This window comes from Dromiciops gliroides, chromosome 2 (genome assembly GCF_019393635.1).
Source record: "Dromiciops gliroides isolate mDroGli1 chromosome 2, mDroGli1.pri, whole genome shotgun sequence".
NCBI classification, from domain to species: Eukaryota; Metazoa; Chordata; class Mammalia; order Microbiotheria; family Microbiotheriidae; genus Dromiciops; species Dromiciops gliroides.
Window position 1 is genome coordinate 270,514,169 of NC_057862.1, and position 26,994 is coordinate 270,541,162.

Genomic DNA, 26,994 nt, shown 5'->3' on the forward strand with positions numbered 1-26,994 from the left:
GATTTGAACTCAGATCCTGCTGAATCCAGGGCAGGTGGATAATGGCCCCCAAAAGTAGCTAACTTCTAAAAGACTTGTTGCTTTAGAATGACACAGTAAACTGGGGATGCAATGGTCTCATTTCTTGAGAGCTAAAGGTGGGGAGAGGCAGGGAGAGCAAAAAAAAACCTGCCTCAAAACTGAAACAGGATAGACCTGTAAACCAAGGGCAGTGATCTTCTTAGTGGCCCTTTAAAAAAAAGGCATGATTGACTCTTAGACTGTCTAGGTTGCAGTTTGTAACTGGAACTTCCTTTGAGAGGAAGGGATGGTTAGATGGTCTACTTTTGGAATATGGAGAATGCTCTACCTACTACATTGCAGCTAGGGTACGGTTTGCAATAGGCCATATGAACAGAGGCCTTAAGCACCTTGATTCTAAAGCCTCTTCCGCTTTTTCTTTCCTTCACTAAGCACTGGTGACTGAATATGAATTGGAAGATAAACTGGACACTTATCTAGTGTTGGAGACAACCTTGTGAATTTGAGAGATCAGGAGGATCCCCCCAGTCCCTTCATCTGGGTTTCTCTAATGTCATGGGGGAGTTTCTACACACCAGAGGATATGCCAATTAACTAGCTGTGTGACCCTGGGCAAGCCACCTAACCTCTCCCTGCCTCAGTTTTCTTCAATTGTAAAATAGAGATAATAGTACCTAACTCACAGCATTGTTGTGAGGATCAAATACAATTGTTGTAAAACACTTAGGGCAGTGCCTGGCACATAGTAGGTACTTGATAAAAACTTATTTCTTGCCCCCCTTTCATGACAAGGAGAGAAATTCAGACCCTGGCTAGGCTTACCAGAAAACATGGACCTGGAGGAACTTGATTAGATAGTATAGATCTTAGGTGATATGTAAAATGCCTATTCATTGGTTTCTCAAATTTCATCATATATTGATGTTTCAAGTATTTCTCTCTTGGGAGAGTATAACAGTTCTTTTACTGCTGCTGGAGGTTTTTTTTTTTTTAATCTATTGCATGCTTGTGGATTCTATGTATACTAAACATTTCTTTTGTTTAGAGGAAATACATATCTGAGAAAAATCCTAAACTCCCTTTTGTGAAGTCAAGCTTCCCTAGGATTTAACCTAGTCTGCATGTCCATCTGGGTCCAAAGTAGAGTGACCCTTTAGTCCAATGGGAAATGGTTCAGTTCCCTAACCCTATTAACGTCATCATTAGGTAATTATGTTTACATTTAAATTTCCATCTATCATACTATATCATACCAAGCAGTAGCAAAATGATACTTCTCGATGTTGTATACATAGAATTATTGTTATTAAAGTGCTTTTCTACCCAAATTGTTTGGAGGCATTGATATATGTAGGAAAAAGAGGACTGGAAGAGTAGTCCTGTCAATGCAGGGTAGAGAAAGCTATAGCAATTAGAATAATACTCCCTGAGCTTGAGGCTTAGCTGACAGACAGATAATTGAAGCCGGGCAGTAACGGAATCCAGCTAAGGGCTGGCTTTGGCTCATAGTGGGGTGAAGCTCCAGATGTGGCCCTTCAGTTCCCAAGAAGCAATTACAGTATCTTGATTTCTCCCTTCCCCTTTTGTATTCCCCCCTCCCCAACCTCTTCCCCAACCTTCCCATCCTTGCCACTCAACCCCTACTCCCAAGTGTTCCTGGTTACAGCGGTTCTCTGCTACTTGCATGCTGGGTGGTCGGGCAGAGGGGAAAATCAGTACAGGCCAACTGCTAGGCCTCAGACAAAGGGGAAATGGAGCTCGACTCCCTGGACCTGTTGGAAGCATTTGTTCCAGTCAGGATTTTGCATTTGTTCAGATGGAGAATAATGCATGATTGACACCTCTTCACAATGCTTTTTAACTCACTGGGATAAATCAGAGCTTGTCCTGTGTTGTCATGGTTTTGAATAGGGTTCAATAGGATTAGTACCAAGATCGACTCTGCTGGCCATCTCCCGAAGGCCCAGGCCATACAGATTTATTAGTTATGCCTTTTTAAATGAGGTTAAATGGAAATGGCTAGGCTGTCCTCTCTGAGGCCATGTTGGGGAAAGAGCTGCCGAGTGAGGAACATGAAGGAGAGTTAGAGTCCAAGTTAACCCCACAACCTGATCTCTTCTCCCCCTCCCATGTCTAGATGCTGTTATTCTGTGATGGGTAGATACAAATATCCCTTAGGGCTACATTGATGACAACCCCTCCCTCCTGTGGTATTAAGAACAGTCCAACTTCCTTTTTCTCTCTATCAACTACTAAGATAGCTATAGAGAATATGTGAAAAATAAATCAAATGCCTAAGTAGATACATAAGGGACATTATAGGGCAACATTGTTAAAACAGGCAACAAAATTCAGACTCTTTAAGCACTGCAGACTTTGGAGACAAGTTCTAGTACAGAGTCTCCCAGTAGACAGCTGTGTGACCTAGGACAAAACACTTAGTCATAGTTTACTCATTTTGAAGTGATTAGGTGAAATTACATGACATAAGCTTTCTTATTTAAAAAAAAAAAACCCTTGCTGGAATTATTCAGAATGATCATGATCTGGATTATATAACTTTCCTAGTGAATTTGTGTCTCTTTCTCCATCCCTTCACTCCTCACTCCTGTCCCCTGAAGTCTTATCCTTTTCCCCTTGAAAGTACAGGCCCTTAATGAAGGGGTTTCATATATTACATTTCAGCAGGATCCTCCAAGGGGGGAAAATAAACTTTTGAAGAGAAACAAATCAGAAGAAGAGAAAACAAAGTCTTCCCTTGAGTGACTGACCTCTCTTAGCCTTTTAATCTATTTAACATCCTAAGCTCACAGTGAGGAGCAGAAATAAGTAAATGACACTCTTCATCTGTTAAGAGCCCTTCAGCATCAAATATTTGCTCTTACTCCTAGAGTTTGCTCCCAAAGCGGGAGAAATATTCCTCATCTAGCAGTTATACTCCAGAATTATATCTAGGTTTTAGAGTTAACTCAGAATATGTATTTTTTTCAAAGAGAAATATAATAACCACAGATGTTCTGGTCATAGAATGGGCTTCTGGGGGGGGCACTTTTTTGACTTTGGAAATTTTTATTAATATACACAATCTATCTCCAGTCTTCTCACTTCTTTTGGGTTACTCTGATTACCCCTTTGGAAGGAGAAAACATGGTCTACATGCTGCCTTGCTGAGGTAGATATCTTTATACCTTTTTTCTTCTTTCATTTCTGGACTCTCTCTTGCCCACTGTAATACACATCTGAAAATCCTGGACATAATTCTGTTTCCAGATTTCTATAAAAACAGAAAAGTATACTTGGTGGGGGAGAGGGGGGTGTTGGCATATCTAAGAAAAAATCCTTTCTTTGTTATATATTGTCCTCATGTATTCTTCTCATATGTTGTTCCAGCATACCAAATAACTTTAGGATTATATGATGTGAATTTAGCAAATTCACACTTTACATGTGTATGTATTTATGTGCATATATTCACATATGCATATATCCTTATGTACATATATATACATTACAAAAACCATAATATAATCTTTTGTGCACCTAATTTGTATCCGAATTTTCACACACATATGCATATACATGTGCTGTGCCTATCTTTGAGAGATATATACAGATTATGTTACTATAAATGGACACACATATAATTATTTCATTACAACTTCTAATGTGACATAATATGCTTACACATCAGTAGACATTAATTTGTATGGTGTTTCTTTCTAGTTTTGATCTATTTTCTTCATATCCATTAAACCTAAAAGTACTATTTTCTGAATTCACATAAAACTCTTCTTTTCCCCAGTTATCTTTTGCCCTGCTTTTGCTGGTCCACATCCCAGATTGAACCTAGGATAGACTATGTCTATCCTTAGAAACCCCAAGCTGCTCAGCTTTGAACTCTTAACCTAGGAAATCTAATTCTAACCCTAATTCTGTTACCTTTTTCTTTCCACTCTCTTATTTTGGCAATTGTACTAAAATCAATATTACCATTGCTTCTGGAAAGAGGACAATCATTAATTTCCTTTTTGTTCCACTCACCATCTCTGTAATTACTCTGATTAAAGCACTATTCCCAGGCCATCACTCCACTGGATATGTTGTCCCCATATTTGAATATAAATTCCTCGAGGGCAGGGATTTTGTATTTATATCCCCAGTGCTTAGCACAATTCCTGGCACATAGTAAGTGACCAATATATTTTTTTCATTTGTTCACTTGTAGCCATGAGATAATTTAGTTGAATTTTTTCTCTTATCCAAAAATGGAGAGAAATTGGAAAGCACTTCTAAGTTTTAGTTAATGAAACTCTTTGGGCATCAGTTACATTACAGTGAGAAGCAGTATGACACTTATAGTGAGGGCAGATCTCTTCAAATCTCCCTCTGATGCTGACTTGCTGCCTAACCATGACCAAGTGTCTTAAGCTCTTGGACCCTCAGTTTTTTCATCTGTAAAATGGCAATACCTATAATAACTATCACATGGTTTTAGTAAGACTCCATTTTAATAATCCATGTAAAGTATTTTGCAAACAGCCCTATTTGTATTGGTTGTTATTATCACAATAATATTTTTGCTATTCAAATGGTATTATTTTACCTCTCAGACATCATAAGGACACTGAACTTATGAAAATATTCCACTTTAATGAGTTCAAAACATTATCTTTGGATTATTATCATTACTTTCAGCCTAAAAACTGAGACAGAAAAATCTGAAATCAAATGGTGGTTCTATGATTTTTTAAATGATTGCAATATGCATTTACTGCTTGAATACCCTTTAAAAATCTCTCCATTTTAGATGAGAGTCTCACAAAATCCTTGGAATCTATACAGTATTGAAAAGAAGTAGCATTTCAAATCCTCATGATAGATGGAGGGCTCTCAACTGTCAGGAAATTTTTCTGTGCCTCATAGCAACTGCTCCCCCCACTCTATCAGTGTTCTAGTTAAAATGGTGAAAGGAAAATAAAAATGGGCTTTTTGACAGATTCTTAGAAGTGGATGATCTTGATTAGCCTTAGGATGGGAAGAAAAAGCAGCATTTAAAATCAAGTCCCTTTACCTTTCCTCTTGAAAACTGGTGCCATGAATAAGTAAATGGCATAATCAATTGCTTGATCGTGGTTTAAGCAAGACTGCTATCTCTCATGGTTATATTGGTACACATAGTGAAAGTAACAGAAATCAGGCCAAGACTTTCAAATATAGTATATTCAATGAATTGAGTTTTTATTGTGTTTCTATGCAAAAGCATAAAATAGTTAAGATCTTGTTGAAGGCTTTTTAAAAAAAATACTGTCTCTACATATAAAATTCTCATTATTTGATTCATTGGGGAAACAGTGTTTTCCATGCCTCTATATGCTTGCATGTGAAACATATAACAAAACTGGACCACAAATAATTTTATTTAATACAATAGAGTTAAATTCACTGTGACAAAAATAAAATAATTACATTTATTTTAATATAATAAACCTTACAACATTTTGCATCTTAAAAATGAACTTTTAAAGTGTCAATCTTTTGTTACAATCATTTGTCTGACATGATTTGCCATTGAGTTCACAAGATTTTGATACAGGTTCTTTAATTCATCATGAAGTCATACTTATATCAATTGGAAGAACAGTCCATTCCCCCTAATTGTAACCTTAATTATATATAGCCCACAATTTTCCTTTCCTCTCCTCTCCTTTCTTGTTTGAGTTTCTTTCTATCTCATCCAGGCTAGAAGTGCAGCACATCCGATTTGCAATACTGATCACCAAATAAGCTTTAACCTTTTTTCTAACATAGACCAGTTCATCCCTCCTTAGGCAGGCTGGTGGCCTCCTATTCCTGGGTTCAGCATATTAAGGGCCAGACTTTTTGTGGATACTCAATTCGTTTTAGGCCTACTACAGCTCAGAACTCTCAAGTTCAAGTGAATCACCAGTCTCAGCCTAAGTAAAAGATAGGGATTACTGATATTTGATAGTTTTTCAATAAGATTTAAGTCACTTGAATTTCTAAACTAATTAAGCTTGGTTCTTTCTATTTATTGCTTACAATTCTTAACTTTTTCTGATGTGTGGCATAATGCAAGTTCATGTCACAGAATTCTATCTCATTTTAGGAATAGTTATAATTCCAGGATAATTTATTTTTTCTTCCTTTCTTTTTCTCCTTCCTTCCTTCATTTCTCTATGTGTATGTATATACATATATGAATTTTATTGTGTTTCTATGCAATAGCATAAAATTCTAAAGGTTTTTTGAAGGTTTAAAAAACACTATATTAAAAAATTCTCAATATTTGATCCATGAGAAAGCTTTATGTATGTGTGTATATAGAGTACCAGTTTAAAAAATATTTCATACAAAACATTTCACATATATGTACAAACATATACATATTGATGTATATATGACATAAATATATGGTTCATCTGAGTTCATCATTCTTTTTTTTTTTTGGCAAGGCAATGGGGGTTAAGTTACCTGCCTAGGGTCACACAGTTAGTAACTGTCAAATGTTTGAGGCCCAATTTGAACTCAGGTCCTTCTGAATCCAGGGCCAGTGCTTTATCCACTGTGCCACCTAGCTACTCCCTGAGTTCATCATTCCTTTAATGGAAACAAAGTTTCCAGGTACACTGGAAGTAAAAAATTTTGAAAACTTATTTTTGTGTTAGATGTGATATAGTCTGATGAACATGCCCAGATCTCACACCCTCACCTGGACTTCTGACAATAGGTTTTTGTTTTTTTTTCATGAAAAATTACCTTTTCACAATCTTCAGTTTTCCATTGTTTATGTTGTCTTAGACATGACAAGTTTTCTTTTTCCTTCTAAGCATTGGTTCGCAGCTCTTTATTTTTACTGGTCTTCTTTCTGTTCTTCCAACTTCAGGAAACCTATACCACACTATAGAGGAAAGAATAATAAGCTGCTGAAAGTACCTCTGATGTTCTTTGCTTATTTTTGAAGGATCAACTAGACAGCAATAATAGTGTTTTTCATTTTCAGCTTCCTTTTTGATTGTTCTGATCCAGTTTCATTGTGGCCTTAAATGAGCTTTGAAACACTTGACTTCCCAAGCCAATAGACAATATTATACACATTTTCTTAGAGTAATATCCATTTAAAAACATATAAATAAAACATATGTGTATGGCTTTAAATCTAGTACCTACCAAAAAGAGTCCTAAGTAAATATGAGGAAACCAGTTAAATCTGGCTTTATCTACCCAGTCAGGCTTCTCAATCAGCCTACTGTCAATAGAAGCACATATATTTGACCATAGCTATCACAAAATGAAGCTATATCAAAATGAGTGCTTGTGCCAAGCATTGTATACATTATTTTATCTGTATTGCTCTCTAATATCAAGAAACACAAGTCTTTTCAAAAAGAAAAAAAATATATCTGATCAGCCCACCAAACTTTCTTAATCTTTCCTTTGATTCTGAGAATATCCCTACGACGAAGAATTCAGTACAATTTAATCCAACATGTATTTATTAGGTAGCTTCTATGTTCAACTAACAGTTGTTAAAAAGATAGTACCAGTTTGTACATAGAATGTTCTAAGATTCATAATGCAGCTTTTAGTTCTTTAAAATGCACTAAGACTTTTGGAATGTGTGCATGCACAAGCACACACACACACACACACACACACACACACACACACACACACACACATGCACAATCTCTTTTGCCCACTCTGATTTTTTCCTCTGCCCTCCCTTCTTCTCCTCCCCTCTTCTTCCTCCCCTCCCCCTTTCTCTACTTTTTCCTTCCTTTCTTCTTTACTTTTTTCCTAATGTACTTTTTTCCCCCTTTCAGTCCTTGGATTTATGAACTCTGTACTTATTTTATTGTTCAATATGCTTAATAAGGTAGAGTAAAGACTAGGATTTTTTGGTCCTTCTTACTATTCACTCTGTCTTTTTCAAAGAGGGTCCAGGGTAAAGAAAAAAAGCCACATGGAATGTCAGGTGTATAAAACTCATTTAGCAGAGCTGCAGCCACACATTAAAAGGGGGGGGGGAATCTACTGTTCAAAACACCCACATATACCCACATATAAATGGAAAATATTTAAAAGTAAATATACATTACAATAATTTATTCACTGAATCACTCCCCCCCCCCATGCTACTGGGAAAACAGCCTGAATATCTTTAAGGTTTCGGTTCATTTTCTGTGGAAAGATCCACAATTCCATAAATTCCAATGGTCACTTTTTATAATTTTCATATATAAAATTGAGAGTTTAATTGTGAGCATTTTATTCTCTCTTGAGGGTTCTCTGTCTAAATAGACATAGTAAAGAGCTATATGGGGTAAATTATGACTCTATATTTGGGAAGAGGAACTAGTTAAGAGAAATCTTTTTAAAGAATCATTACCTGTTTCAGTATCAACTTTCTGGGAGAAGTAAGGCTTAAGCCAGAATTTACTAGAAGGCAGGCAGTAGCTTGCCCAAATTTCTGGTTAATTTGAATTAAAGGATCCAGTGAGAGCAAAGGGAACTGCACAGGTAGAGGTTTATATAGAGATAGAAAAAGGCAATAAAATGTGGAATGGAAATGTTTGAGTGAAGGGGAAGATGGAGAAAAGTAGAAGGAGAAGAAGAGGGAGGAGAGGAAAGAGAGGTTTTAAAATAAAACTAGGTAGAATCATAGAGACATCAAAGTTGATTAAAATTTAAGCTCATATTGGTGACAGTAAAAACAGAAAAACCTCAATTATGGCTCTAATAAATATCCAAATCCACATTTGCCCATGTATTCCCATACAAAATAACAAATTATATAATCATTTAATGTAATACTACTTTCCAAAAATTGATAATAAAATTAAATATTCTTACATTTTAAAAACACACTGTATGTCATATTTAGATAAGACTCTTCAAGACTTTCCATTCTATTAAAGATATCTTTCTTCATATTTTCAATTGAGGAATATCTTTTCCCCCACTTTTAAGGAAAATTGGACATTTATAGAATATTTATAAAAAGAAAATCTTTAACTTCTTCCTACTGTTTTAGCAAGATCTATGAGAGGCTGTCTTACAAGAACTAATACAGTAAAGGTGACTGTCTTTATATCATTGATTAAATGGACATTTTAGATGAAGCCGCCCCCCCCCACACACACACATACAACACAAAAGAAAGTAAATAAAAAAGCCCCACTTTGCTAATTTTCAATCGTTTGTTCAGTAGGAGGTTCTTGGCTTTTAAAGTTGTCACAGTGAACAGTTGTGCTGTGGTCATAGACATTCCCCTCACCCTGTTTCTTGTGTGTCCAGAGCTTACCATGGAAACTGCCACCAGAACCATCAGACAAATGTATAAATGACAAAGCTGAGTACTAGGGAGTTTAGGTTTTATCTTTTCTCTCAAAGGTTTTAGATTTTTCTAAAAGATGGGGGGAGAGGAAGGTGTTGAGAATTTCTGGAGCAATTTATTTTTATATTTGTCTCATTCACAATCAAATAGGGAATACAAAGGACTGATCCTAATAAGGAAAAAAAAACTAAAAGATATCAGACAAAAGGATGCTTTTCTAAGGTATCCAAATATATATTTAGCACAAAAAGAAGCAGAAGTCTAAGACATTTTTAACTTTCCTATAAGAACATGAATAATTAGAGGGGTTTATTTTTTTTTGAATGATGAGAATGAAAATTCTACTCCCAGAAATGTTTTTAATTTTCTTTTCAGATTTGTCCATCTGGTGGTGTTTATGGCCTTCTTTTCAAAAATTAACATTTTGCCTCCAAAAGTCAACTCAAGGGGATTAAGGCAAGCGTTTTTTGAAGTCATATTTTAATTTTCATGCCCCACTTGCTTGATAAGACCTTATTTAAACCTCACAGCTTTTCCCAGTTCATCATAGTACTAGAAACGGACTCATAAGAACTTTTGAACTCCAGTGTCCACTAGCTCAGTATCTCAGTCAGTTATATAAAAATCATCTAATTTTACTTTCAGCATGATGATGACCTTTTTTTGCTGTTTATGGAACTGGAATTTAAATGATCTGGACTTTCAAGCTAAGTAAAGAGAGGTGGTATGGTATAGTTGGTAGAGTGATGAACTTAGAGTCAGGAAATCCTAGGTTCAAGACTGTGCCTCTGATCTATGGGATAGCTCTAAACTATGAGCAATTCTTTAAATGACAAATTATGTTTTGGTTGCTGTCTGCCTCAGGGAAAGGAATGGGGTAAGGAGGAAGAGGCAAAATGGGAATATTAGTCCCATGAAAAGTTGTTTTGCCTGCTTTAAACATTTTTTTCTCTTAGTTTTAAAGGGCTCATTTTTAAAAAATAGGCTATTCTAAGTGAAAACAGCAAATAAGCATTTTGATGGGGGAGGTCAAAAAGATTTCTATAATTACATGTGTGTCCAAGTTAAGAATGATATTACCTATGTTGACATGCTCTTAGAATGTAGAATTGGAGAACTGCTCTAATAACTCAGATGTCAGGTGTTGTATGTGTATTTTGAAACAGTGTAAAGGGGATGTCCTGGAGATGGTCGAGTGAAATTGATGAATCATAACAGCTGAGTTCCATCACAACTACTTTAATAAGGATTAAAAAGGAGGTAGGGGAGACAGGGACAAAGACAGAGAGGGAAGGAGAGGGAGAGATAGACAGAGAAGAGATGGAGAGACAGAGAGAGATAGAGACAGAGACAGAGAGACAGAGAGAGACAGAAAGACAGAGAGACAGAGAGAGAGAGACAGAGAGAGAGAGAGACAGAGAGAGAGAGAGAGAGAAAGAGAGAGAGAGAGAGAGAGAGAGAGAGAGAGAGAGAGACAGAGAGACAGAGAGACAGAGACAGAGAGACAGAGAGAGAGAGAGAGAGAGAACTTGACAGTCCAGGTCAATACAGATCAACAGTCAGTAGCCTTTAGGTAATAGAGAAGGGGTCCCAAGAGCAAAGCACAGTCCAGGAATCCTGCACACAAAAGCCTTCCTGCACATGGACGAGCATTGAATGAAGTTAACAAGCTGACTAGAACTGCCAGGAGAAGGAGATGGGATGCTGGAACAGGGTCTAGCTAAAAATATCTGGAATTTGCAGCTATATTGTTCTGACCTTGCAGGGCTAGCCTTGAGAGGGAAATAATCAAAGCTTGCTTTGGATCAGGCAGTCCCAGTGCAAATGATCCCTCATCAGAGTAGACAGCTCAGAAATAGACAACACTTATGTAGCTAACCCATGCCTTGGCGAACATAGTAATATTCATTACCAATAGCAGGCCTTGCTACCATTACCAAGGGAGGCCTTTCCCTTTCTTTTAGAAGTTCCCATAGCCTATACCTGACGCAAAGTCCAAATTTGGGAAATAGGGCTGGAAAAATGAAAAAAAAAAACACGAGAAAAAAAGTGATAATAAAGAAATATTATGGAGCCAGAGATATTTCAAGATGCAAACTCAGAACAGAATTATTCCACATCATCTACAGTTAAAGTCTCAAAGAAAACATGGATTATATATGTGCCTTATTGAAATTCTTGGAATAAATTAAGCAAGAGTTTGAAAATAATCACATAAATGAAATGAGACACTAAGAGGAAAAAATGAGAGAAAATTGAGAGTACCATAGGAAAGAATCTGAAGGTGAATCAATAGTTTAGCATAGAAATGCAAAACTTTATTCAAGATATTCTTTGAAAATTAAATTGAGCCAGAATTGAGTAAATCAATCAACTCACTTTGCCCTACTTAAAGTCAGATGCATGATGCCCAGATGTGTTAATGAAATATGACCAAATTCCAGTGAATTAATCAAATATTATAGATTGTCAGAAATATCCTTTAATGGTGTGAAATTGACAAGAAATGTTCAAGATGACTGAGAAAATTTAGTTTTGCCTTATGGGTTATCTGTAAAATAGAAGACCAGTTCAGAGTCCAGGTAATTTTTTTTTCAATTTTCAGTTTAATTTTCTCTCTCTCCCTCCATCTCCACGCATTGAAAGACATGAAATACATATATTTAAACTTTAGTCATGTTGTGGGGAAAAAGTAAGAAAATAAAAGAAAAAAATGTGCTTCAATCTGTAACCAGAACCAATCAGTTCTCTATCTGGAGGTAGATAGCATTTTTCATTATGAGTTCTTTGGAGTTGTCAAGGATTGTGATAATAATCAGAGTTGTTAAATCTTTCAGTTAGTTACCATTATAGTATTGCTGTTACTTTGTAGAATTTTCTGGTTCAGCTCATTTCACTTTGTATCAGTTCATATAAGTCTTTTCAGGTATTTCTGAAACCATCCCCTTCATCACTTCTTATAGCACAGTAGTATTCCATCATATTCATATACCATAATTTGTTTAGCCATTCCCCAATTGATTGACATCCCTTCAATTTCCAATACTTTGCCACCAAAAACAGAGCTGCTATACATTATATATGCCCTTTTCCCTTTTCTTTGATCTCTTTATGGTAGAGGCCTAGTAGTTTTACTGCTAGGTCAAAGGGTATGCTCAGTTTTATAGTTCTTTGAGCATAATTTCAAATTATTGAAATTATTGTACTAGTTTACAGCTCCAACAACCACCAATAATGCTATTAGTGTGCTTATTTTCCGCATCTTTCCAGCATTTGCCATTCTCCCTTTCTATCACATTAGCCAATCTGTTAGGCATGAAGTGATATCTCAGAGTTGTTTTAATGTACATTTATCTAATCATTAGGGACTTGGATGGTTTTTTTCATGTGAATATCGATAGCTTTGATTTCTTCTTTTGAAAACTGCCTGTTTATATACTTTGTTTTTGTTTGTTGTTGTTGTTTTTTTTAGTGAGGCAATTGGGGTTAATTGACTTGCCCAGGGTCACACAGCTAGTAAGTGTTAAGTGTCTGAGGCCAGATTTGAACTCAGGTCCTCCTGACTCCAGGGCAGGTGCTCTATCCACTGCACCACCAAGCTGCCACCTGTTTATATACTTTGACCATTTATCAATTGCGGAATGGCTCTTAGTTGTATAAATTTGGATCAATCCCCCTCTTTTTTTTTTTTGAGAAATGAGACCTTTATCAAAGAAACAAGCTGTAAATTCTGCTCTTGCAACTTTTCTGCTTTCCTTCTAATTGTGGCTGCATTGATTTTGTTTGTGCAAACTCCTTTTAACATAATCAAAAGTATCTGGTTAACCTCCTATCATTTTCTCTAGCTCTTGTTTGGTTATGAACCCTCCCTTTATCCATAGATTGGACAGGTAATTTCCCCATGCTCTCTTAATTTGCCTGTTATATCACTCTTTATATCTAAATCATGTACCCATTTTAAGTTTACATATGGTGTAAGCCTTTGGTCAATACGTACTTTCTATCAGACTACTTTCCATTTTTCCCAGAAGTTTTTGTCAAATTGTTATTTCATGCCCAATAGCTGGGGTCTTTGGGTTCATGGTCAAAGTAATATTTTTTTTAATGTTGATTCTGGGGCAGCTAGGTGGTACAATGGATAAAGCACCGGCCCTGGATTCAGGAGTTCCTGAGTTCAAATCCGGCCTCAGACATTTGACACTTACTAGCTGTGTGACCCTGGGCAAGTCACTTAACCCCCATTCCCCACAAAAAAAAATTTAAATGTTGATTCTAAGTAGTGAGGAATGGGTGGTGAGAACACTTCATCTTTGGTCTTGCTCTCCTTTCCTTCATCCCCTATATTTTTGAAACTTCCCATCTACATCTTAGCATTGTAACCAGGATAGTTGAAGTTGACAGCAATATCTGTATTGGGAGCCCTCATAAAGTGGATATAGATTCATATCTCTACAAAGAGCCCAGAAAAGAAGCTACATCATGCATAAGTGAATTGTCTTCAGTATCATATGAAAGAGAGAAAAGGAACTTCCAGTAACTAGGAGTTTTGAGTTATCCCTTTTCCATTAGCGATGTCTAATCCTGAGCACTATTTCCCCTGCACTCTGTACACAGCTGGAGGGAGTGTCATATAACTTGAGTGGGAGAAGGGATGTTTTATGCCAACTATACCACTTTAGTAAATATCCCTTTTAAAAAACTAATTATGGCAGGCAGACTAAGTGATAATCAATCCATGATTGTGGCAGAAAGCACTTTATCCATTGCCTTAAAGCCAACTCAAGAACCCTAAAGGGATATACTAGATGAACTTTGGGGACCCAGCTCATCAGAGTGAATGGAAGGCGGATTAAGGGTGCTCAGATCATGTGCTGCAAGTGAGTCTATTGGGCAAGAAGAAATACTAAAGCAAAATTGAAAGACTGGAAAAATAGAAGAAAATGTAGGTATTTCCTATCTTTTGATATAGACAGAAAAAAAGGTAAAGAAGAAATAATCTAAGAATTATAAGCCTATTCAAAACTTCAACCATAAAAAGACTACATGTACTATTTCAAGAAACTATAACTTAAATCTCTATTAGAACCAGAGAGAAAAGTGAAAATAGAAGAAACTTACCAGAAACTTCCAGAGAAAAAGGGAAAACTCTCAGGAACATTGTAGCCAAAACATAATGCTTCCTATTCAAAGAAATAATACTCTAAGTTGTCAGAAATAAAGAATTCAAGTAGCAAAGAAACACAGAAAGGGTCACAAAAGACCTGACAACTAACACTATAAAAGAGAAAATACCTTGAAATATGATATTCCAGAAGGCAAGAGATAAAGGCTTACAACCAAGACTATAATAACCTAGGTGACAAAACTCAGTACAATCCTATTGGGCAAGGCACTTTATAGGAGAGATGCCTCCATGGGGGTGAAATGGACTTTAATAAAATAGAAGATTTCCAACTATTTCTGATAAGGAGACCAAAACTTAGGAGAAGTTTGAAATGAAAACCGATGAATAAAGAGAAACTATGGTAAATACATATGAACAATTAAAAAGTATTCTACAATAATAAAAAATTCATGGTGAGAAAAAACAAGCATACTCTCAGAACACTAGTGCCTTCAATGACAACAGAACAAGAAAGATGGCTTGGGAGCAATTTTGTAATATTGTAAGGAGAAATTTTGTAATAATTTTATAGGGAAAAAGAAAAGGGAGGGAAGGAAAAAAGAATAAAGGGGAGAGGTAGAAATACTATTTGACATAATATGGATGCATAAAAAGAAAAACTTACAAATATGGAAGAAAAAGTGGAGAGAATTATACACACTGTGACATACAAAAGAAATTAACAAAATTGAAAGCATAACACATTAATTTCATGAATAAATTATATTGTATTTTCAAAATCTCCAAAATAATTCATCCATTAACTACTCTGAAATTCTGTTTCAAAAAAAAAAGAAAAAGAAAAAGAACAATGAATGAAGAAAGGAAGAAAATTAATACGATTTTTGCTTAGTTGTATATGCCAACAAAATGGGCCACAGAAATAAAATGAGTAGATTTCTACAAAAATATAAATCATTCAGGTTTATAGAAGAAATAGATTAAGTAGCCCTATATCAATAAAATAACTTGAAGACATAATAAATGAATGCCTAAATACGACTAATAGAACAATATGAATATACAAGTGAATTCTATCAAACATTCAAGGAACAATTCAGTACAATTATTACATTAAACTATGTGCAAGAATAAGAAAAGAAAGCATCCTACCAAATTTTTCTATGAAAAATGTGACAGAAAAGGGCAGAGTAGGTCAGAAAACTTCAAGCTCCCTAAATTTGTTCCATAGAAAAAGGATAGAACATCACCTCAAAATGAAAGTAGAGCAGAAGAAATAAGCAAAAGTCAGATAAAGTAGTTGTAGCAAAAAAGTGTAGAACTCAATGGAAAATATGACATATACGATCCAGGAGAAATATAAGGTCAACATTAAAGACCAACTATAAGGTGCTCAATAAGGTCAAACTGTTTACTTCTATGTCAAAATGTTATTAGTACTCTTATTACTATCTTCATTATTTGGGTAGTTTGAAAGAAAGGCTTGGCTTGAGCTGTACAGGATGGGCTCATTCAAAAAAACAAAACTGCATAGGAAAAGATGAAAAGGAGTAATTTTCTCATACAAATATGGCATGAAAGGAAGAATTGATACAAAAATAGGGGTGGAAGGCTGGGTGTGCTGGAACCTTACTCTCATGGGAAATGGTTTAAAAAGGGAACAGCATTTACATCTAGAAGGGCATAAAACCCTTCTAAATTTAGAAAGAAATAAGAGGGTTAGGGAATAGGATAAGGGAAGGATTTTTAGAAGTATGTGTAGATTAAGAATTAGGAGTGGGATAAAGGAGAAACTCTTAGAAAGACAAGTAGATTAAGGTAGAGGGTGGGAGGATAAAGCAGTGACTCAGAGGGGTGGCTTGATTAAAGAATGAGAGGGTAAGGTAGTGGGTAGCAGGAAATTAGATAAGTGAAGAAGGATAGAGCATATAGGGCAAGAAGGATAGTGAGGAAAAATAGGATGGAGAGAAATGCGCAATAAGTAATTATAATTTTAACGTGAATGGGATGAATTTACCAATGGAAATGTATAGCAGAATGAAAGAAAAATCTGAATTCAACAATATGTTCTTTTTAGAAAACACAATAAAATGAGATACACAAAGAGTTAAAATAAAAATGGGTAGAATTTATTATGTAAGAAAATAAGGAGGGGTAGTAATCACGATCTCAGACAAAGTTAAAGCTAAAATAGATTTAAATAAAGGAAAAAAAATAAGGAAACTGCACTGTTACCAATAATTCAGTATTGTTTTAAACCATTTAAAATGACTAGACAGTATAAAATACCTGAGAGTATATGCTTGCTAAAACAGATACAGGAATTACATGAACAGAAATATAAAATACTATACAAATGGGCACCTAGATGGCGCAGTGGATAGAGCACTGGCCCTGGAGTCAGAAGGACCTGAGTTCAAATCCAGCCTCAGACACTTAACACTTACTAGCTGTGTGACCCTAGGCAAGTCACTTAACCCCAATTGCTTCACCAAAAAAATAAAAACAAAAACAAAAACAAAACACTATACAAATGAAGTCAGATCTAAATAATTAGAGTAATATTTATTTGTCATGGGTGGACAAAACCAATATAATAAAAATTATAATTTTACCTAATCTATTTATTTGATGCAATAGCAATTAAATTACCAAAAAAAATTCCACTGAGTTAGAAAAAATAATACATTTGGAAGAACAAAATTTCAAGGAAACTAAGGGGGAAAATATAAAGATAGTATGGTCTAACAAATATGTATATGTGTGTGTGTATATATCTATATCTATATCACATATATTACATGTGTGTTTAATTGTAGCCTATGCATAGTATGGTCTTATATACAAATTTGTGTTAACATACAGGTATATATAATAGGCACACACACACACATATATGTATATGTGATGTAGGAGGGGAAAAAAAGGTTAATAGAAAAACCTAAGACCCAAGCTCTAATACAGATATTAGCTCTAAAAGGGAGTCAGATCCCAGTTAATGGATAACTTATGTTAGGTTCTCATATCCATAGTGATCAACATCCATAACAGACCAGAACAGATCAGGTCAAAATAACAATAAAGGAAAAAGACAACCAATAGAAATTCTAATTAAAAATGGAGATGTTTTGAAACTAGCCATGGGAATCAGAAAGAGACATGTGCAGAAAAGGCCAAATTTGTCCCCAGACTCACCTTATGACATGTAAACCCCCAAAACACACCTCCACTGAAAAAGGTACCTGCCTCGGGGGTTGGCTCAAGACCCCAGGAACTCCAAATTAGGATAAACCCTCCCCTGTACCTCCCCAAGGTGGAGATTATTATAATGAGACTGATAATCAATTTATCCATACTATAAATATAACTGTCTTCCTTTCCTCATTTGAGAGATACCTTTCCAATATTCTGGTTCTCTCCCTGTGATCACCCACAGTATTGCAATAAAACTTAGGAAACTGAGTCACTGAGTCTTGTAATTCTTTTGGTATGTTTCACAATCAATTTGACCCCAAATTCTAGCCCACATCATATATGTGTATATCTATATACATATATACATACATACATACATACATACATACATACATATATGTATATTCATGTTCAACATGAATTTGTAGTCAGTAGGATTGGAGGGGGAAGGAGAAAAAAATAAAATTTAAAAACACAGCAGAGAACAAAAGAAACCTAGAAGGAAGCACAGAAAAGCTGGGTTGCTTTGAAAACAACATGTAGGATTTATTACATATGTTTTTGTGAAATGGAAATTTGTTTTATATTGAATCCTCTCATGTTCTGTTGTGTAATGGAAATACTTATTTTCTTTTTTCACTTGGAGTTTAAATTTAAAAGGAATTTTAAAAATTAAAAAAGCAAAAAAAACAATTATGCTTTCAATATCTCAAGATATAGATTAATATCCATAAAATATACTGATGCAAAAATTTTAAATAGAATATTAGCAAAGAGAATCCAACAATACATCAAAAAGATTGTACATTATAAGCAGGCAGAATGCAAGCTAGGGATGTAGGGTTAGCTCAATACTAGGGAAATAAGTATTAACAGACTAAATTTTTAAAAAATCAAAATTATGGTTGTATAAATAGATGAGGAAAAGCTTCTGATAAAGTACAATATTTATTTTGTTTAAAAAACAATATGAAGCATAAGAATAAATATTTTATTACTATCCCAAATTGTGTATTTCTCAAACTAACAGCCAGTATTCTATTTAATGGAAATAAACTAGAACTTTGTCAAATGACACCAGGAATTAAGCAAGGATATTAAATAATAATAATAATAGTTGTTGTTGTTGTTGATGATGATGATGATGAGGCCACCTATATAAGTGCTTTAAGGTGTATAAAACTTGGGAGGTAGGTGCTGTTATTATTCTAATTTTATGGTTGATGAAACTGAGGCGGAGAGAAGTTAAGTGGCTTGCCCAGAGTTGCCCACATAGTGTTTGAGGCCAGATTTGAATTTTTACCTTCCTACATGTTTTACCATCCAAAAGGCATATACAGATCTTCATACTGGCTACTGAGTGGACAGAGGAAACACTGGTTCTTTACTCATGTGATTTGTTCAGACATGAGAAAGGGTAGTTTTTCCATTCCTGTGTGAATTTTCTTGTGACTGTTATTTTATCATTGGTAAGTGGAAGATTCTTGGAGGAATCTATTGCTTATTTATTTTTCTGGGGGGATTACCTTGCCATTCTAAGTAAGTACTGGGCTATTCAACTTCTGACTTCTATATAATCTGTGAACAGACTATATTGGAATGGAGGCTCAAGCTTTATTTGTATTTGCAGAAAATAACAAAAGAATGATGCTGCTTATTGCTTTAGGTGTGTCTGTTCCTTAGTTTCTCAAGGAGTTTTTTTTTAATTTCCCCCAAAACTTCTGAGGTACTCTGGGCCCATAACAACAAAAAAGAAAAAAAAGAAAGAGAGAAAGTTATACTTCAGTATGTATTCAGAGTTTATCATTTCTTTCTCTGGAATTGGATAGCATTTTTTCATCATGAGTCTGATCAGAGTAACCACTTGTTTCCATCATATCATAACTACAACATTGCTGTTACTATGCACAATGATCTTTCAGTTCTTGCTCCACTTTGCATCAATTCTTAATAGTTCTTGCCATGTTATTTTCTGAAATCATACTCTTTATCATCTCTTATAGAACAATAGCATTCCATCACAATCATATGCTACAAATTGGTTAGTCATTCTCTAATTGATGAGCTCAATATCTAATATTTTGCCACTACAAAAAGAATTCCTTTAAATATTTTTGGATATATAGATCCTTTTCCTTTTCATTGATCTTTGGGACACAGATGTAGTAGTGGTATTTCTGAGTCATAGGGTATGCACAGTTTTATAGTTTATAGTTTTATAGTTTTTATGGGCATAATTACAAATCATACTTTTGAGTGGTTTGACCACTTCACAACTTCATCAACAGCTTATTAGTATAGTATTTTCCCCTATTCCCTCCAACATTTGTCATTTAAGATAGGTCTAAGGTGGTACCTCAGAATTATTTTGATTTACATTTTTCTAATCTATAGTGATTTAGGAGATTTGTTCATATGACTACAGATAGCTTTGATTTCTTCTGGAAACTACTTGTTCATATCCCTTGACCATTTATTAGTTGGGAAATGGCTCTTAAGGGCTTTATTAGAGGAACTTACTCTAAGTTAAGTTTATTTTTACTTTTGCTTTTGATGTTACCACTGCTTTTTTTTACTTTACCTGAGGAATGATAGATTTTGTTCCAGCTCTATATTTTAACTCCGTGTGTGTCTTTCTGTTCCAAGTATGTGTATTGTAAACAACATTTTTCTTTTCTTTTTGGATTTTGGTTTCTAATCCATTCTGCTATCTGCTTCCATTTTATGGGTGAGCTCATCCCAATGACATTTATAGTTATGATTACTAACTGCATTTCCCTCCATCCTATTTTCTTCTGTTTATCCTTCTCTCTCTTTTTATCCTATCCCTCCTCAAAAGTCTGTCTTGCATCTGACCACTCCCTCCCTTAGTCAGGCCATCCTTTTATCATTGTCTCCATCTCTTATCTCTTTCCCATACCCAACTAAGTACATATGTTTTTCCCTCTTTGAACTAATTTATTTATTTATTTAGAATTTTCTCCAAGTTACATGTAAAAAATCCCAAATTTTTTCACATTGATTTTTTAAAACTTTGTGTTCCAAATTTTCTTTCTCCCTCCCTCCTCACCCCTCCCTAAGAAACCAAGCAATTCAAAATAAATAAATGTACAGTCATGCAAAACATCTTCACATTAGTCAAGTTGTGAAAGAAAACAGACAAAATACCTTTAGAAAGAGGAATTAATAAATAAAATTGTACTTCAATCTGTATTCAGATACCAACAGTTCTTTATCTGTTGATGATTTGCATCCTGTTCTTCATTGTGGTAACATCATGTTCTTCATTTCTTTGACAATTATTATTGCTAACTGTATTACTCTCTATCCTATTCCCTCCCTTGATATTTACTCTCTTTTTTTGTAAATTTTGGGGCAATGAGGGTTAAGTGACTTGTTTAGGTTCACACAGCTAGTGTCAAGTGTCTGAGGCCGGATTAGAACTCAGTTCCTCCTGAATCCAGGGCCAGTGCTCTATCCACTGCACCTCCTGCCTGCTCATATTTACTCTATTTTTTATGTTCTTTCAACCTATCCCTCCTCAAAAGTGTTTTGCTTTTTATTGCCCCCTCCACCAATCTTCCCTCCCTTCCTTCACCACTCCCCCCTTATCTTCTTCCTCTCCCCTTTCCCTTAAGGAAAATATATTACTATACCAACCTGAGTGTGCATGTTATTCTCTCTTAGAGACAATTTTTATGTGAATAAGGCTCACTCACTCCCCTGCTCCTTCCCCATCTTCTCCTCTACTCCATAAGGTTTTTCTTGTTTCTTTCATGGGAGCTACTTTACCCCCTTCCACCCTACCTGCCCCACAAAAGACAAGGATAAGCAAAAACAAATGCTTTATATATATTATCCCTTCATATTCAATTCACCCCTGTGCCCTCTAAATATATTCATTTCAGCTTCCCTAACAGTGAGAAAGTTCTTATAAGTTAGAAGTATTATCTTCCCATGTAGGAATGTAAATAGTGTGTGATGTTTAAAATCTAATGTGTGGTTGCCTTGTTTCTACTCCCAGTATGGGGGGACAACTACCTAAGATTTACTTATAAGCTAGAAATGTCAGCACCAGTTTTTGGCATTAAACATTTATTAAAGAGTAAGAGAGAACACATGGAGTCCAGAAAGTACAGAAAGAAAAGCCTATCACCGTTTGGATTCAGACTGGCCTCCTTTTTCTCCTTTCCTTTCTGCCATCAACCTGAAGTTTGGGAACCAAAAAGACCAGAGCCAAGAAGTCAGCCTCACTTCCTACTTCCTGTCCCCCTCCCCCAGAAGGGGAGGTCCTTCAAGCTGATTGGTTGAGGGTGGTCTTGTGTTGATGTCATAGTCCACAGCCTCTGAGAACAATACCCCACTCAAGGCCAGCCAGGTGCAGTCTGAATTTAAACATCCTTAAATAGATTCTCAGTCAGTCTTTCAGTCAGTCTGACCCAATTCAATCAATTCCAAATCAAACTTCAGGTGGGGCCCCTGGGTGTCTGCCAAATCCCATTATTTTCTCACAAGTGTAACCTAAATATCCCTCATGATGTCTTTTGTTTTTTTTAAGTGAGGCAATCGGGGTTAAGTGACTTGCCCAGGGTCACACAGCTAGTAAGTGTCAAGTGTCTGAGGCCGGATTTGAACTCAGGTACTCCTGACTCCAGGGCTGGTGCTCTATCCACTGCATCACCTAGCCACCCCTGATGTCTTTTTCCTGTCTACCTTTTCATACTTCTCTAGGGTCTTGTATTTGAAAGTCAAATTTTCTATTCAGTTCAGGTCTTTTCATCATGAATGCCAGAAAGTCCTCTTTTTTTTATTGAAGTCCCATTTTCCCCCCTGAAAGATTATACTCAGTTTTGGTGGTTTTTGGTAGTATTCCCAGTTCCTTTGCCCTCCAGAATATAATATTCCATGCCCTCTGATCCTTTAATGTAGAATCTGCTCGATTTTGGGTTATCCTGACTGTAGCTCCACAGTATTTGAATTCCCTTTTTCTAGCTGCTTACAGTATTTTCTCCTTGACCTGGGATTTCTGGAATTTGGCTATAATATTCCTGGAAGTTTTCCTTTTAGGATCTCTTTCTGGAGGTGTTAGGTGGATTCTTTCCATTTCTATTTTATTTTCTGCTTCTAGAATATCATGGCAATTTTCCCTGATGATTTCTTGGAAGATGATGCCTAAGCTCTTTTTTTTTTGGTCATGGTTTCAGGTAGTCCAATGATTTTCAAATTAACTCTCCTTGATCTATTTTCCAAGTCAGCTGTTTTTCCAAGGAGAAATTTCATAGGGCCTTCTATTTTTATTCATTTGGATTTGCTTTATTGTGCCTTGATTTCTCATAAAGTTATTATCTTCTATTTGCTCTATCCTAATTCTCAAGCAATGATTTTCTTCAGAAAGCTTCTGTGCCTCTATTTCCATTTGGTCAGTTTGGCTTTTCAAGCTGTTGACTTTTTTTCATGACCCTCATGCATCACTCTCATTTCTCTTTCCATTTTTTCCTCTACCTCTCTAACTTTTCCCTCTACCTCTCTTACTTTATCTTCAAAGTACTTTTTGAGTAGTTCTATGGCCTCATATTTTCTTGGAAGCTTTGGATGTAGGAACTTTGGCTTTGTTATTATCTTCTTCTGAGGTTGTATTTTGATCTACCTTGCCCACCAAAGAAACTTTCAATGGTTTGCTGCTTTCTCTGATTGCTCATCTTGGCCACCTATTTCTTCATTTCTAACTCCTTCTTAATGTGGAGCACTGCTTCCAGGATGCATTGTCCCAAGCTACAGGGGTTCCCAGTTGGTACGATTAGGCTCATTCTCTGCCCACCTGTCCTGTAAGTAACCGTAAGCCTGTTTCTCTATAACCCAGAAGCAGAAATCTGATTGAAATCTGATTCTCTATGATTGAAAGTTTGGTGTGCCTGTGCCCCTCCCCTACTGGGTCACTGTTCTTCGAGTCTGCTTACTGCTTCAGAATATGAGCAATCCACCTTAGCTCCATTAGAGACTGCAGCTATTTCCCCCTGGCCAAATTCTGGATCCCTTCACTGGTTTCTGAGTCAAGTTTCAGAAGTAGCTGCTGAGGCTGATGGTTCTGAGGCTCTGGAGGTGAAGCCTGCCTGAGGCTGGATCTGCACCATGTGCTGCACTCCTCCTTATGTCTGGTTCCACAGACTTTCCCTGTTATCCTTTTAAGAAGTTTTTGCCTGAAAAATGGTTTTCCTCTGTTCTTTTGTGCTACTCCAAGAATTGTCTTGTAGCATTATTTTGAAGGTATGTAGACAGTTCATGTTGGGAGCAACAAGGGTCACAGCCTTTCCTCCACCATCTTGGCTCCACCCCTGGAGTTATCCTTTGAACCAATTTCTTTTTTCTTTTTCTTTTTTTTTTTTTTTTAGTGAGGCAATTGGGGTTAAGTGACTTGCCCAGGGTCACACAGCTAGTAAGTGTTAAGTGTCTGAGGCCGGATTTGAACTCAGGTACTCCTGACTCCAGGTCCGGTGCTCTATCCACTGTGCCACCTAGCTGCCCCTAAACCAATTTCAATAAGAGTGAGACTCAAGTATTGTCTGCCACCTCTCCCCCTATTTTATCTTTTATTATAAAAATTCTTCCTTTTTTTTTTAAGTGAGGCAATTGGGGTTGTGACTTGCCCAGGGTCACACAGCTAGTAAGCGTTAAGTGTCTGAGGACAGATTTGAACTCAGGTACCCCTGAATCCACGGCTGGTGCTCTATCCACTGTGCCACCTAGCTGCCCCCCCTTGTATAACACTTTTATGGAAGAAAAATTTCCCCATTTTACTTCTTTCTTTCCCCTTTTTCCAGTGAATCTGTCTTCCTCATGCCTTCATGTTTTTAGAGGTCATCCCAAAATAATTGACTCACACTTGTGATCTCTGTCTATTTACACTCCTTCTAACTGCCCTAATAATAATAAAGTTCTTAGGAGTTACATGTATTATCTTCTCATATAGAAATGTAAATATTTTAACTTTATTGATTGATGTTTCTCATCAATACTCTTTCTTGTTTACCTTGTTATGCTATTCTTGAATCTTCTATTTGTCAAATTTTTTCATTCAGCTCTGGTCTTTTAATCAAGAATGCTGAGGCAGCTAGGTGGTGCAGTGGCTAAAGCAATTGTCCTGGATTCAGGAGGCCCTCAGTTCAAATCTGGCCTCAGACATTTGTGACTTACTAGCTGTGTGACCCTGGGAAAGTCACTTAACCCTCATTGCCCTGCAAAAACCTGCTTGAAAACCCTTTATTTCATTTGTATCTATTTTTCTCCAGAAGGATTATACTCAGTTTTGCTGATTAGTTTATTCTTGGTTATAATCCTAGTTTCTTTGTTCTCCAGAATATCACATTCCAAGTCCTCTGCTCCTTTGATATGGAAGTTGCTAAATATTGTGTGGCCCTGACTGCAGTTTTATAGTATTTGAATTGTTCCTTACTGCTTGCAATATTTTCTTCTTGACTTGGTAAGTATGAAATTTTGCTCTAAAATGTCATTTTGGATCTTTTTTCAGGAAAAATGTAATGTCCAGGCTCTTTTTTGATCATCATTTTCAAAGTAGTTTAATGATTTTAAGATTATTTCTCCTCAATCTATTTTTTTTTTTTGGTGAGGCAATTGGGGTTAAGTGACTTGCCCAGGGTCACATAGCTAGTAAGTGTCAAGTGTCTGAGGCCTGATTTGAACCTAAGTCCTCCTGACTCCAGGGCTGGTGCTCTATCCAGTACGCCATCTAGCTGCCCCCTCCTCAATCTATTTTCAGATCAGTTGTTTTTTTCTGATGAAGTATTTATTTAACATTTCATCTTTTTTATTTTTTTGACTTTGTTTTATTTTTTTCCTGAAGTCTCGTGTAGTTGTTAGCTTCCTCATGCCCAATTCTAATTTTTCAGAAATTATTTTCTTCAGTGAGCTTTTTAACCTACTCTCCTTTTTAAGGAGTTCTTTTCTTCAGTGAATTTTTATGCCTTTTTTTTTACCATTAGGCTACTTTTGTTTTTTAAGATGTCAACTTGGTGATCTCATCAGCTCCTATGAATTTAACTACCATCTATAATCTGATGATTCACAAATTTCTCTATTCTGCCCCAACCTCTCTGCAGACTTTCAATCTTACATATTCAACTGCCTTTCAGACATCTTGACTTGGATGTCCAAGTAAATATCTTAAATTCAATATGTCTACTACCACTCTAGTATAGGTTCTACTCAGCTCATACCTAGATTATGGTAATTGCTGTCTGGTTGCTTTGTTTGCCTTAAGTCTCTCCCTATTCCAACTCATACTCCATTTATCACAAAAGTGATTTTTCTAAAGTGCAAAATATATTTTCTGACTTCCTACTCAGTAAACTCTAGTGCTTTCCTATTTCCTACAAGATCAAATACAAAATCCACTGTCATTCAAAGCCATCCATAACCTGTCCCTCTCCAACCTTTCTAATATTCTTATACCTTACCCCCTACCATGTACTTTTTGATCCAGTGACCCTAGCCTCCTGGCTTTTCCATGACGAAGACACTCCATTTCTCACCTCTGAATATATTCTGTGGTTATCCTCCCTTCTAGGAAAATTTTCCCTCCTCAACTTCACCTACTGGCTTTTCTTTTAAGTCCCAACTGTAAATCCATCTTCTACAGGTAACCTTCTCAAACCCTATTAATTACAGTACCTTCCCTCTGTTTCTTATTTCTTATTTATCTTGTATATAGCATGTTTTTTATATATTTGTTTGCATCTTGTCTCCCATTAGATTGTAAGCTCCTTGAGGGCAGGCGCTGTCCTTTGCCTTTTTTTTTCTATCCCCAGTTCTTAGCACAGTGTCTGGCACATAATAGGCAGTTAAAAATGTTTATTGGTTGATTGATTTAAATTGCCATGACAACACTTTGGTAGGTAAAAAATGAATCCTAGAAGTGAGGATGAGGATGACCTTCAAAGTGAAGCAAATTTAGCTTTTCTGGGACCACGAACAACGGATACACAGATTAAATGTATAAAAACAAAGAGCATTTGAATATAGCCTTATAGCAAATGCTATTTGAGTGTACCATATATGAGATGATACAATAGAGATATAATTCAGCATAGTTACTGTTTAATTTGGTGTATGTATGTATATGTATATACATACACAAGAGTTTAGACAATTTAAAATTGTGCCTCATTTGACAATTATAAACAGCTGAGAGAAATTGCAACTTATCATCTAAATGCTTATTTGCATAATTCAAAATGTTAATATTATTTACTTGGTAAAGACTATAAATTAAAGGGAAACT